A 15,563-nucleotide genomic window follows, 5' to 3' on the forward strand; every position below is an offset into this window, starting at 1 on the left:
TTTTTGGGGTTCTCTGGTTATAAGTGACAGTGTATACTAATATTTTGTATAAATATTAGTATAAATAGAAATATTTTTGTCAAAACCAGGTGGTAAAAATGCTCCATATGGGGTACCTGACCCATCCCTGTTCACCTCCTTTTTTTTATCTTCTAAATACCTCTCCTCATATAATGTGCAGTAAAGAGCATGGGTGTCTGAAAAACAAATAATCCAGTGAAGAATGGGCAGAAGACATGAATAGACATTTTTCCAAAGAAGACATCCAAATGGTCAACAGACACATGAAAAGATGCTCAATATCGCTCATCATCCAGAGAATACAAATTAAAACCACATTGAGATACTACCTCACACTGGTCAGAGCTGCTAAAATTAACAACTCAGGAAATAACAGATGTGGATGAGGATGTGGAGAAAGGGCAACCCTCTTGCACTGTTGGTGGGAATGCAAACTGGTGCAGCCACTCTGGAAAACAGTTTGGAGGTTCCTCAAAAAACTAAAAATAGAATTACCTACAACCCAGCAATTGCACTACTAGGAATTTATCCAAAGGATACAGGAGTGCTGATTCAGAGGGGTACATGCTCCCCAATGTTTATAGCAGCGCTATCAACAAAAGCCAAATTATGGAAAGAGCCCAAATGTCCATCAACTGATGAATGGATAAAGAAGATGTGGTAATATATACACAATGGAGTACTACTCAGTGATGAAAATGAGTGAAATCTTGCCATTTGCAACAATGTGGATGGAACTGGAAGGTATTATCCTAAGCGAAATAGAAAAACTTAACAGATGACCATAGGGGAAGGGAAGAAACAATGAAATACAAACAGAGAGGGAGGCAAACCATGAATACTCTTAAATACAGAGAATAAACTGAGGGTTGATGGGGGTGGGGGGCTGGGGCGTTGAGGAAAGTGTGTGCTGGGCACTGAGGAAGGCACACTTTGTATGGAAGTGATGAATCAGGGGAAGCTACTCATGAAGCCAAGACTACACTGTATGTGAGCTAACCTGACAATAAATAAATGTGATGGAAAAACAAAAAACAAACAAAAAAAGAGCATGGGTGTCAAAGTCAGGCTGATGTGAATCACAGCACTAGTGATTAGTAGGGTATTTATCTGAACTTCAGTGAGCCTCATGTATTCAATTATAAATGGCAATAACTGTGTCTACCTAGTGGAATTGGGATTATGATTTAGTGCAGGTTTTCCTTTTCGGACTCAACCCTGATTCTCTCTCGAAAGGGTGGTAAGTGGCACCACCCTACAACCTACGCACCCAAACCAAAACTCATGCTTCCTCCTTTCCTTTACTCCCCACAGGTGATTTGCCTGGTGTCACCTCTTGCCTTGACCGCTCTAGTAGCTTCTTAATTGGTCACTTGGCTCCACATCACTTCTTGAAGGATCCTTGCTGTTTTCTCCATCAAGTGGCCAGGTTGATCTTTTTTGTCAGTGTTGGTTGCTTGTTTTATTATAGCAACTTTATTGAGATATACGTCACATACCATAAAATTCACCCATCTAAAGTGTACAATTCAGTGGGTTTCAGTATTCACAGAGTTGCACAACCATCACCACTATCCAATGTGAGAGCATTTTAGTCTTCCCCGAAAGAAACACTGTCTCCATTAGCAGCCTTTCCCTACTCTCTGACAACCGCTAGTCTACTTTTTATCTCTGGATTTGCCTATTCTGAACATTTGGTATAAATGGAATCAAACAATCTACGATCTTTTATTTCTGGCCTCTTAGCATATTTTCGAGGTTCATCCATATTGTAGCATGTATCAGTATTTTATTCCTTCCCCTGGCAGAATACCATTTCATTGTATGGATATATCACATTCTGTTTATCCATTCATTATTGGATGGATATTTGAGTTGCTTCTACGCTTTGGCTGTCATGCAAAATGTTCCTAGTAACATTTGTGTACATTTTTGTGTTTACTTATGTTTCTAATTTTCTTGGGTGTGTGCCTAGGACTGGACTCACTGAGTCACATGGTAACTCTATGTTTAGCATTTTTTGAGGGGTTGCCAAACTGTTTTCCAAAGTGGTTGCAGCATTTTCTAATCCAACCAGCAATATACGAGGGGGCCAATTTGTCCACTTTTTTGTCAACGTTTGTCATTGTTTGCTTTCTTTAATATAGTCAGCCCTGGTGGGTGTAAACTGGTATCTCACTGTGGTTTTGACTTGCATTTCCCTCAGGACCTGTGATGTTGAGTGTCTTGTCACGTATCTATCCGCCATGTGTCTATTTTCTTTGGGAAAATGTATATTCCGATTCTTTGCCCCTTCCCCTTCTAACTTTTCTTTATTGTGGTAAAATACGCATAACATACATAACATAAAAGTTGCCACTAGTTTTAACTGTTACAGTTCTGGCAGAATTAAGGACATCCCCAGTGTGGTGCAACCATCATTACCACCCATCTCTAGAACTTTTTCATCTTCCCGAACTGAAACTCTGGCCCATTACTTTCTCCTTTTGGCCCCTGGTAACAACTATTCTCCTTTCTCTTTGTTATGGCAGTTCCTGTTCTTGTTTTCAGTTTTGTTTTTAAAATAGCCATCCTCCTGGGTGTGAAGTGATATGTCATTGTGATTTTGATTTGCATTTCCCTCATGCTTAGTGATGCAGAGCATCTTTTCATGTGCTTATTGGCCACCTGTATATCTTCTTTGGAGAAATATTTTTGCCATTTTTAAATTGGATTTTTGGTCCTTTTAATATTGACTTATAAGCATTTTTTTAAACTTACATGATTTACAAATATTATCTTCCATTCTGTGAGTTGGAGTTTCACTTTCATGATGGTGTACTCTGAAATCAAAGTTTTTATATCTGAGAACTCCAACTTATCTGTTCACTCTGCTTGCTTATGCTTGGATGTCATAGCTAAGAAACCATTGCCTAGTCCAACAACAGGAGGATTTACTCTGATGCTTTCTTCTAAATATTTTATAATGTTAGCTCTTACATTTAAGTCCATGATCAATTCTGAGTTAATTATTGTATATGGTGTGAGGTGGAATGAGGGTGATGTTTCAAAAACAAACCAGACTCAGTGACTCCCCCGCTTAAAATTCTCTACTGGCTTCCGGCTGCTCTTAGAACACAATCCTAGTTCCTCACCGCAAAGTTTTCAGTCTCATCTCAGCAACCCCCCCTCCCTGCCCCCCCCCCCCCACAGGTCCCAGCTTGCTGGAGCCTTGGCTGCCTTCTCCCAGTTCTTAATCATGCTCATTCTTTTTTTTGTTTTTAATGTTTATTTATTTTTAAGACACAGAGAGAGACAAAAGTGCGACCAAGGGAGAGGCAGAAAGAGAGGGAGACACAGAATCTGAAACAGGCTCCAGCCTCTGAGCTGTCAGCACAGAACCTGATGCAAGGCTTGAACCCACTAACTGAGATCATGACCAGAGCCAAAGTCGGATGCCCAAGGGACTGAGCCACCCAGACACCCCATGTTAATTCATTCTGACTGGTGTTTTTGCACAGAATTTCTGGTGACTACCGCCCTTTCAATTTCAGTATAAAAGTGCCTTCTTCAGTAAGACCTTTGCTGATCACTCTACCTAAGGTAGGTTCTTCCCCCCACCCTTTATTTTTATTTTTGTTTCCTTCACTTAACAAATGCTATATTTGCTTTGTTTAGCTGCTTCCTTGGCTGTTGCCCTCCCCATCCCTGAAATCCCAGCGGGGCCAGGACCATGTCAGTCTTATTCACCTTTATTACCAGAACCTAGTACAGTGCCTGACACATAATAGGTGCTCCATAAATGTTTGTTTTAAGAAATAAAGAAAATGTAGGCATTAGAAATGTTTCTTCTATTCTCAGCTTCCCTTCCACTCTTGTCAATTCTATTACCTCCCTCTTTTATCACCTTTTGCTTGGATTTTTTTCTATTTCCTGTTTTCTTGGAATATGATCTTCTGGAATAGAGCATCCATTTTTTTTTTTTTTTGGCTTTTTTCCCCCTTCTCTTACTGCTCTTTCTCTTCCTGCTGTTTTTAGCATGTAAGAACCAGTGCTGAGATATAGCTTTCTATCTCATGACTTTTTTTTTTCTTTTCTGACACTTTCTCAACAGCAACTCAATATTGAGCTCTCCTGGTCTTAGGTTTTCATATGAGTAAGACTTTCCCCCCAGTGAAGGTGTGAGATCTGTAAGGATAGAATTTCTTTTCTAACTTAGAGAGTGGTTTGTTGGATTCTGGGCAAGTAAATCTCAATGAATGCTAAGGAGTTGATCAATGGCACTTATTTAAAAAAAATTTTTTAATTAACGTTTATTTATTTTTGAGAGAGAGAAAGACACAGAGCGCGAATGGGGGAGGGGCAGAGAGAGAGGGAGACACAGAATCAGAAGCAGGCTCCAGGCTCTAAGCTGCCAACACTAAGCCTGACGCAGTGCTCAAACCTACAAACTGAGATCATGACCTGAGCTGAAGTCGGCCGCTTAACCGACTGAGCCACCCAGGCGCAATGGCACTTTTTCAAACCCAACAACACTCGGGTATGCTGTGCTTAAAATATCCAAAAACTCCAAATCATGGATGGAGCTAGAGTGTATTATGCAAGATAAAATAAGTCAATCAAAGAAAGACCAATAGTATATGATTTCACTCCTATGTGGAATTTGAGAAAAAAATAGATGAACACAGAGGAAGGGGAAAAAAGATGCAGAGGAAAGCAAACCATAAGAGACTCTTATAGAGAGTCTCCACAGAGAGCAAACTGAGGGTTGCTGGAGAGAGGTGTGTGGGGGATGGGTTCTATGGACGATGGGCATCAAGGAGGGCACTTGTTCGGATGAGCATTGGGTGTTGCATGAAGGTGACGAATCACTAAATTCTACACCTGAAACCAACTTTGCCATATATGTCAACTAACTGGAATTTAAATAAAAACTTGAAATTAAAAAAATATATACAAATTCGTGGATTCTGAAACTGTTACAATCCTACATACAAAATTTAATTAACCAAGCACCTTGTGTGTAGAAATTCCAAGAGAAGTAATAACATCATATATGTTGTCAAAAATCCTGCAGAATAATTTCTTATAGATGACTCCCTGTTTAAATAGAGTAACTGAGATCCTTTGTTTGGTGACATATCTCTGCACACATTTCTGCTTCGTATCAATTCAGCAGGATTATAATCATAAAAAAGGAAGACACCTTCATCTTAATGTTAAGCTCCGCTCCCCCTGCTGATAGAAATTCTTTTGATGAAGGCTGTAGCCAGAAACATGGTTAAAGACCATTTCACCTGAAAGCTTCGCACTCTGGATTTTTTTTATTTGTTTGCCATCTTGTTTATCATTTACAGATATCCAAATACCTAAGAAGCGAGCCCAAAAGATGATTGAAACTTTTGATCCAGGAAATAACTCACACATTTGTTTTGCTTTGCTCTAATCTTCAGAGGTGTGTATCATGCTGACAAGTCCCAGGTTTTTAAAGAACAGATTTTCCTTTGGGCTCCCCCCACCCCCGCCACCTTTCATTGAGGTAATATTTTCTCCTATCTCTCATCTTCTAAAAAAAAAAGTAGGTGTAACAGTCTAATCAGCCTTTACCAACTTTTCTGCAAGAACAAGGCAGAAAATATGAAGATATACATCAAGAATTGTTATTATTGTTTATGTAGCAGTGATATATGGTCCCACTGGGCTTTGTGTTTTACGTGGCCACTTTGAAAATACAGGATGCTGCTCAGGCACAAGCGATTTGTTTCTGAGCCCTGTGCTTGGATATTTCTAATAAATATTCTTCTGCCTCTGATTTTATGATATCAACAAGATGCCCATGCAATAAAATATTTCCAGATTCCTGGTATTGTCTATATTGTCAAACAAAGATAGTGTCCCTAAACTTCAAGAACAATAGGTAGAGAAAACATTAGGAATAAAGTAACTAAATGTTTGTAAATCATCGTCATGACAATGATAGTTTTTTCCATGGGACACCATCTAGAAGTATGTGAATCATCACTGTAAGTCATGTTGCTTCTCAATAGAGAAATCAGAGGTGATTTTCATTTTCTTTTCCTTTCTTTGCCTTTATCTATATTAATTTTTTTCTAACAGCTGTTGTATATTATTTCTGAAATAAAAAGATCCCTTTCAAAGAATGGTATGCAAGAAGAACTGATAAAACAAGCATAAAAATAGAATAATAACATTCTTGAATGGGAAATGGGGAGCATGGCTTCTGAGAAAGTGAAAATCTGATTTATCTTCTATTAATTTTTGAGTTCAGATTGTGCACATTTCCTTCAGCTTTTTTTTTTTAATTTATTTTTGAGAGACAAAGAGAGTCAGTGTGAGCAGGGGAGGGCCAGAGAGAGAGAGGGAGACAAAGAATCCAAAGCAGGCTCCAGGCTCTGAGCTAGCTGTCAGCACAGAGCCCAACGCGGGGCTCGAACCCACAAACCGTGAGATCATGACCTGAGCCGAAGCCGGACACTTAACCGACTGAGCCACCCAGGGGGCCCTCCTTTAGCTTTGATGAAAATCCTGGCTCCATGCCTCTCCCCATCCCTGGATCAAGCAAGCCAAGAGAAGAAAGTAGCACACACTCCTATCTCCCAAAGGGAAAATAGACTTTGATTCCCAACTGGCTCCTACTCCAATCCTATTTCCACCTGACTCCCGATTCCTGCTTTTTCTTCTATTTAAAGCCACGTGATTCCCACAGGACACCCTAAAGACTTGGCCTGAACTCAAACTTGCAGCTCTGAAGACTGGGACCTTCCTGCAGTCTGCAAATCCATGTAATAGCCATGCCCTTCCCCCAACTTCTTCCCCGACTCCCTTGGCTCAAGATGGTTGAGGAAGAGAAGATTGAAAGCTTTCTCTTTATATTTTATTTGTTTGCTTTCTCTTTATTTTAATAGCCCCACCATCTCACCTCTAAATGCTCATCTTTCCATCTTATTAGGGAACAGAACTTAAGGTGAAGTGGCAGAGAAGGCTGGACCAAAAAATACAATGGTGTGGTGTTTAGAGCCATAACTGGAATATCTCAAGATCCATCCATTGTGTATGACAAGTCTGTTCTGACTAGTCAGTACTCACACATTTCCAACTGTTAACTATTTTGATACCACTCTCAGAGTGAAGATGTAGTGTTATAAATGAACAGTACTTACAAGACACCTGAACTTGAGTATGACTTGGGCCAGTGATTTACCTTCTCCAAGCCTTGACTTACACATTGGGAAAGCAGGGAAAATATTGCCTTGTCCACTTCAGAGAGTTACTGTATGATCAAACTATCATAGGGAATGCAGGAATTCTCTGTAAATTGTGAGAGACTGTGCATGGGCAAAGAATGATGATAAAAAAGCAGTTATAGTGTTTCCAATGTTGGTGGTGAAGGTCAAGGTGATAGTGATAATAAAGAAGAAAAAGAAGAAAAACTTAGAAACACCAAGGACTATCCTTTTCTGGTTCAATTGCTCATTGGCTCACAATTCATAGTAACTGTTAGACAGAAGCAGATAAACTGGCAACATCAACCCCCTCTGGTTTATGCCATCGTAGTTCCCAGATTGTTTCCTGGCCTAGTGCTGATATGCGCTTCCCTTTGTCTGTGGTCATTTGTTACACAATTTCACATCCTGGCTGGGAACCTCTTCTATCTTGTAATTCCCAACATCAGGGACAGCTCTTGATGTCCACTTAATGATCTGCTAGGATCTGGAGCCAGCAAAATGGAAATGTGGGATTATCCTGTACTCCTACCCAGCATAGTGCCGGCAGAATTCTCCCCATGCCCTCTTCTGATGCACACCCCACCAGCCCCAAACCCACTCTGCAAGGGTCTTAGATGAGCTGTTCATTGTGGCCAGGTGGAATCAGTAATTCTGCCTCCTCTCTCCTTCCCTTTCTTTCTTGTTCTTGCCCGCCACCCCAACCCACCTTTATGAAGACTCTGGGTCTGTGCTGAGTCATATAAGGTGCTCCTGGCCAACACTGACAAGAACCCCCCACCCCACCCCCTCCCACCCTGGGAGAAAGGCACCGAAGAGCTTTATGGAGTCTGTCCCAGCAAGGGCAGGGCATGCTCACATTGGAGCAATGCCTGCGTGCCAGGGAGGTTTAACTCCTGTGGCTTTGAGGGAAACACTCTGGAGAGGTTTCTCTTTGCCTTTGTTTTATGAAATAAAAGTACTTCCTGCAGAGGAAGCCCCTTTGGGGGAGGGCTTGGCTGTCCCTTCACATTGTCAGTGGCCTCTGGGATCTTCTCTTTCTCTTTTCCCTTTGGGATCAGGTACTTAAAGGTTACACAGCGCATAAAACAGTAGGAAGAGGACATGAAGAGCCAAGCTTTAAACACTACTACAACCCTTTCACACACAGAGAGAGAACAGGGCTTTGGGTGTTGGGGAGTGGGAAGGGGTCATTTTGCAGTGGCCTTGCAGTCACAAAAGGCCTCAAATTCCACTTTATACATTATCTCTAAATGAGATTTGGCATAAAGTCACAAAAATGCACTGGCAGAAGTCAACCATTAAAACATCACAATTTCCATTTGACCCAATTTTACCATTTCTTAATATATACAAGGAGCCTCTCTTGACCTCAGAGAGACCCTGGATACAACCACAAAGCCTCCAGATTGATTGTCAGGAGCAGCTAGTTGGGCTTTATTTTAATGGAGGAATTATTCTACCAATTGTCCCATGTGACCGTCTTGACAGTTCTGTGAACTGTCATCAGCTCCATTTCATAGATGGGGAAGCTGAGGCCTTGTTCAAGATCACGGCTAGAAACTATTAGATCTGGGGTTCAAATCCAAGATGGTCTAACATCCAAGCTCAAATTAATGATAACACAGCCCATCATTTCTTTGCTAACCCCACACTTCTTCATCCCCCATGGGCGCCTGTGAGAGCCTTCCCAGTGCTGCCTACTTCACTCTGGACTTCTCCCAGGGATGGTCCTGCGGCATCTGTCAGGAGGGGCTTAGGTTTATGCCTGGGTTAAAATCCTCTCAAGTTCCCTTCTGTGCAAGACAGCAGACGCCTTGATTGCCCCAGGTGACATCATGTTTAAGTTAGTCTGACCTCCCTGAGCTCATTTCTTTGTCCTGGTCACCTCTGCCTCCATCAAAAATACCAGGTTGCTGATAAACTGGCTCTCAGCTCCCCTGCTCAGACAGTGGACTCTGAATCTCTGCTCAGAGCAGGCCTCTCAAGTTCAAAAGAGCCCTCGTGCTCTGTATTTTGACAGGTTGAGAAATCCAATCCATTTATTTTGAAAACCCATTAAGCCCAGCCAATATGGGATATTTAGAAAGGCCAGAATTTTCTTCTGGTCAGAAGGTCAGTGCTGTCATAAAGTAACAGCTAAAGGAAGTGAAACAAAACATATTTTATTGTAGAGCTGTAATTCCCAAACATTCTTTTAAAATGTACTTTCAGTTAAAATAAGACAAAACAAAAACACAGCACATTGAATGGCCGGAAATTGCCACTACTATAAACTCTCTTTGTTCAGAGTACATACTTAATTAAAAAAAATTTTTTTTAACATCTATTTATTTTTGAGAGACTGAGAGAGAGAGGGAGACACAGAATCTGAAGCAGGTTCCAGGCTCTGAGCTGTCAGCACAGAGTCCAACGCAAGGCTCTAACTCACAGACCATGAGCTCATGACCTGAGCTGAAGTTGGACACTTAACCGACTGAGCCACCCAGGTGCCCTGAGTACATACTCAATTTTGCACACCCAGTTCTCAGACCAGCCACAGGCATGTAGCAAATGCTTACTAAGGTTTCAATGAATGAACCCCAAAATGGTTTACTTTGTTATTTAACATTTTTTTCTACATACTAGTTTCTCTTGGTTGCAATGGCTGTTAAATCATTTTCAAGAAAAGTACATCTGATGTTAGTTCTCTGGGGTTTTGGAAGGTTAGTTTCAGAATAGATAAGTCTGACACTTCTTGGCATCTTGAATTACATTGTTTATGACACAGATAACAAGGTCTTATGTTCAGATTCTCCAAAGATAACTCATCTGATCCTTTCAAGCTTGTGAAAGAGGAACGGGAGATATTATTTCCATGTGGCCCCCTTGGTAGGGTGCACAAGCACAGACCCTTACCTGGAAGCAAATAACCTTACTATTAAGTGATCCTGAACACAAATGATGTTTGGAAGCTGGTGCAAAACATTCTCGAATTTTCCCACCGAGTCACCTTGTAATCTACATATTGTTCTCCTGCGCTGCAAATCTGGGCAGCCGTCTTTCTGGATCTCCCCTTCCTTTTCTCTTCCCACCATCCACTCCATCTTCTCTGTCCCATTTCTCCGAGGGCCATCTGGAGGGTCACCACAAGACTCTCAAGTTTCTGAGCATGGATCCTGCGCTTGCCCTGGGGGGTTATGGCAGGCCCTAATCCTGCATACAGAAATGTGGCTGGCAGATAGAACAAACCTAAACCTGGGATCTTGGAGTTGGCCCAGTAAACAGGGCTTCTTTTCTCTGCCTAAGCTGGTGAACCAACTGAGAAGTTAAGACTGAAGAGAAGCCAGTGGAGATAATGTACCATCTTAGTGAGAAAATGGATGTCCAAGAACACGGCTTATAGCAGTAGGAGTCCCAGAGCTGAAGACTCAGCCATGCTGGCCGGGGCCGGCTGCCCTTCATCAGGGAGGAACACTGTGGCTTGGTAGCTCCCAAAAGAAAGGGAGAAGAAGATTCTGGGTTATGGACACTCAGTTTCTTCCTCCAAACCCATCAGGTAACTTTCTTTTTCCCACCATGGTGGGTGAGTGAGGGATGTGGGGAATGAGTGAGTGAGGGATGTGGGGAATGAGTGAGTGAGGGATGTGGGGAATGAGTGAGGACAGGTGTTCCTCCCATAGATGTCTCTTCTCATGAACAATAATCAAGGGGGCATGTATTTCCCCTCAACAAGGCATGTTTTATTGACCCACTCTGTTTTTAAAAAGTTGATATAGTCGGTGATGTTTAAAAATAAGATTTGGCAGGGATGCCTGAGTGGCTCAGTCAGTTAAGCATCCAACTTCGGCTTAGGCCATGATCTCTCAGTTTGCGGTTCGAGCCCTGCATCAGGCTCTGTAGCTCAGAGCCTGGAGCCTGCTTCGGATTCTGTGTCTCCCTCTCTCTCTGCCCTTCCCTTGCTCATGGTCTGTCTCTTTGTCTCTCAAAAAGAATCAAACATTAAAAAATTTTTTTTTATTAAGATTTGGCACAAAAACCAGGAAGTGGAATGATTTCTCAGCACTGAGCCTGTGTTCCCACATGGCAACAACAGCTCCGAGCTGGGTCACATCTGCCCCTTTAGGCAGGTCCATGTGCTTTATTCAGCTAAGGACCTCCAGGCCTTGCTGTGTGGATATTGCTCTCTCCGGTTTTGCTCATTTGTATGACCAGCTTGGTCCTTCTGAGTATTTTAGTTTGTGGCTTCTGTTTTGCCTGTTTAAGTCTAGGGTGGAGCATCCATAGGACTAAAAACCTCTTACTAAGGTTGCTGATCATTGTCTCATTTTGATATGTTATTAGCTCAAAGTCTCAGTCTTTTTGTCTCCCGAAAGACCTCTTACATACTAGAGGCTTTGCATTGGAGAGGAGAAAGGAAGTGTATTACCGAATGAAAACCGCTGTGTCATCCTTTGACGTCCACACCACTACACTCCTTATAGTCATTTCTGCTTTACTGGGCATCCTGGTCCAGAGGACACACAGCCGGCAAGGTTCTGAAAAATACTTTGCTTCCTGAGGGTGACCAGTGGGGCAGAAGCCCAGTCCAACCAGGTTCACGGCTCCTTTTCAGGACTGGCGATGGGTGAAGAGGCACACTGACGACATGTTGTTACACTACACAAAACTCCTCTGTCTCACCCAGAGGTGCAAAGGAGTTAATTCAGGGAACAGCAGGGCAGAGTTAGGCAAGCCCGACTGCATGCACACACTTCCTCCCATGCCACCTACCCATCTGCAGGATGCACCCGTCCTTTCCTTAAACACTTGGCATAAACCAGACGGAAGGATGGTTGCTGTGACTGATGGATGGATGGGTGGAATAATGGGTTCATGATTCATCTCAGGGAGTTTTGCAAGCCTCTTCCATGTGTTGGCAGCAGAAGACATTTTGATTTGTTTTTAGATTCTTACTTTGAACATCCAAAGGTCAAATATCAAGGCTGAAAAAGCAGAGATACTCTGTCTCCAGTAAGAAGGAAGTATAGGAGAGATAAGAGCATAGGCATTGGAGTCATTTATTTTGCTTCTTATGGACATCTCTGAGCCTCAGTTTCTTCATGTATAAAATGATAATAAGAGTACCTCTCTCAAAGATGGTTGCTGTTAGAATTACTAAGTGATTTTTGGAAAATATCAATAACTCAGTGCCTGGCAGATAGGAAGCACTCGGGATATAATAACTCTACTTCAACTGAGGGAATTCTGTGTTTTTTAAAAAAAATTTTAATGTTTATTTACTTTTGAGAGGGAGAGAGAGAGAGAGAGCACATGGAAGAGGGAAAGAGAGAGAAGGAGACACGGAATCTGAAGCAGACTCCAGGCTCTGAGCTCCAAGCTGTCAGCACATAGCCTGACGTGGGGCTTGAACTCACAGATCATGAGGTCATGAGATCATGACCTGAGCCAAGGTTGGACACTTAACTGACTGAGCCACCCAGGCGCCCCAAGAGAATTCTGTTTTATATTGAGTGCTTATTCCATGCTTATCTATCACAGGAATTAGGTGGGCACGAACAGAATTTGGGGGTGACTGGCGTCTGCAGTTGTGAGATAAAGTACAAGGACATACTGATATATTTGTAGCTGGGCACCCTCTTCTTTTTTTAATTTTTACTTATTTATCTTTTAATAATAGTTTATTGTCAACTTGGTTTCCATATAACACCCAGTGCTTCTCCCCACAAGTGGGCACCCTCTTCTACGTTCTGGTGGGCAGTTGGAAGGGAAGAACGCTCCTCTGGCTGGCATTGTGAAGAAGGGGCTGGGTGGTAGGTGGAAGGAAAAAGGAGTTGGGAATGAATCCCAGGTGAGGGAAGCCACTCTTGATGGGAACAAAGCAAGTGTGATTGCGCTGTTTGCTGGCCCCAGTCAGGAAGCGCATGGATAGAACTGGAGTTGCTGGTCAGTTTCCTTTCAACGCAGATCAGGGGCCCTCTCTTTAGGAAGCAGGAGTTACTTTCAATGGAGTCTTGTTGCCTGCTGGTTATTTTACCTGGCCTTAGTCACTGACTAAAAACTGACCCTCAGTTTTTCATCCATGAAACAGGATGCATTCCATTTGTCTCATTCGGTCTTGTGATGGTACCGAGTTTGCCAACCAGGAAGGCCTTTGTAAATGGAGAAGGACTGCACAAACATAAGGGCCAAGTGTTGATGGCTCTTTCACCTGTCAGCCACAGCTTAACCCACTAAGCAAATTATTCCCTTGCTTAAAACTCCCCAGTGCTTCCCCACTGCACTTAAAACCCAAGCCTCTCACCGAAGTCCCCTGGACTTTATATAGCCTGGCCCAAGACATCATTCTCCTTTGTTCCACCAAAGGCTAAGCCATTTCTACCTCAGTGCCTCTGCACTTTGGGTTATGTCTGCCTGAAACTCATGGCCGGCTCCCTGTTTTCATTCAGATCTCATCTCAGAGCCATCACCTCAGAGGTCACCCTAGGTTACCCAGTCCAAGGTACTGTCTACCTCACCCTACCCCCAATCTCCAGCCACTCTCTCTCATCTGTTTGGTTTCCCTTGTGTTGTTTATCACTATCCAAATGTACCTTGGTCATTTATCATTTACTTGTTTGCTGGCTGTTCTCTCCTCTATCCTTTTCCCCTTCCCCCATAAAATCCCTTCCAAAAGGATTTGGTGTGTCTTGTTTACAGCCCCCCAGTGCCTTCAATAGTGTCTGACTCCAAGAGAGGCTTAAGAGAAACGTATTGGCAAAGTTTAACCACAGTGCTCCAAACACCTAACACTTTTCAACAAAAGCCAAACAAGTTCTATTCGTGGGAAAAATATTTATAATTCACCACAGACTTCTAAACTAGAAGGATTGTGAAACGAACTGCATTCAGTTAATTTCTGCTAACTCCATGATGGAAAAATCACAAATGCTGAGCATATTACCGAGAAGAAGGCAGACAACAAGTTTGGTCTTCCACTGCAACACAAGTCAAGGTAAAATACATCAAGCTCACAGCTGTGCAGTCTGACCAGGATGGAGCAAGGGGTGTTCTGATGGAAACTGAGGGGTGGCAAGCGGGAGTCTTAAGGCAGCACAGCCAAGGCTGGCCAAGACAGTGTTGGCTGGAATTGGCAGGCAGTGGCTGGTTGTGGGGCAATTGGTGCCTGTCTGTCCCTGCCCACAGAGATGTCTGTCCAAGGGACGTGTTGGCAGATCCATGATGCCCCCTGGTGTTCTGCAAACTGCTGCTGCTCAATGAACCAATCAGCCATTAAGTGCCTCCCACACAAGGCGGCATTTGCAAATTAAGCATCTGAAGGAATATACTGGAAAGCATAGGAGTTGTCTTGACTGAGTCTTTCACATCCTGCCCACGCGACTCCATCTCTTCAACCTTAACTCTCCCCTTGTTCACTTTGTTGTAGCTACACTGACCTTCTTGCCTTTTCTCTCCTACCTCTGCTAGCCTACTGTAAGTTTCTGGAGAGCAGGGGCCTTGTTTGTCTTGCTTAATGTTGTATCCCCTTAGAACCATGGTTAACTTAAAGCAATCAGTGATAGTGTTGGCGCTTGGGAGGCTCAGTCCGTTGGGCATCCAGCTCTTGGTTTTGACTCAGGTCATGATCTTACGGTTTGTGGGTTTGAGTCCCGAGTCTGGCTATATGCCTCTCCCTTTCTCTCTGCTCCTCCCCTGCTCATGCACTCTCTCTCTCAACATAAATAAATGTAAAAAATATCAATGATAATAATTGATTCAATTGAATAAACATGATTCAGCTGAATTTACTGAATAAGCAATTAGATGGATGAATGAATGAATGAATGAATGAAAAAAATAAGGTTCAGGTTCAAGATGGACTGGTATAGAGAGCACTGAGTACCAGAAGTGAGAACGAAAGACCAGGAAGCCCAGTGTGGGGTGGGATAATGACTGTAGGAATTGAAGCAGGGTAGCATTTTAAGAACTTTGAAGGATCCAGGCATATCCATTCCACACTATATATACTTTTGCTATAGAGGAAGCAGACAAGGTTTTGATAATTGTCACTTCTGAAACTATTTGGTTACAAATACATTTGTTAAATAGATTAAGCAAAGAGCTTATTAGACCAACTTGTTCTAATGCTTTAGCCATCCCTGTAAGCAAACCAGAACCTAAGCTTGTAAATGCCTCAACATTACAAAAGTGAAATCCAAGGTCCAATCATAAGCAGCCAACTAGCCTTTCCCAACAAGCTCTGGTCAATTAATTTCTTCGCTTTGCTTTCCTACCTGCCCTGTGAAAGTCTTGTCCCAGACTCCTGTTGGAAGAACGCTCTTACGCACTTTGGGGGCTGCC

This window comes from Suricata suricatta, chromosome 11 (assembly GCF_006229205.1).
Source record: "Suricata suricatta isolate VVHF042 chromosome 11, meerkat_22Aug2017_6uvM2_HiC, whole genome shotgun sequence".
NCBI lineage: Eukaryota > Metazoa > Chordata > Mammalia > Carnivora > Herpestidae > Suricata > Suricata suricatta.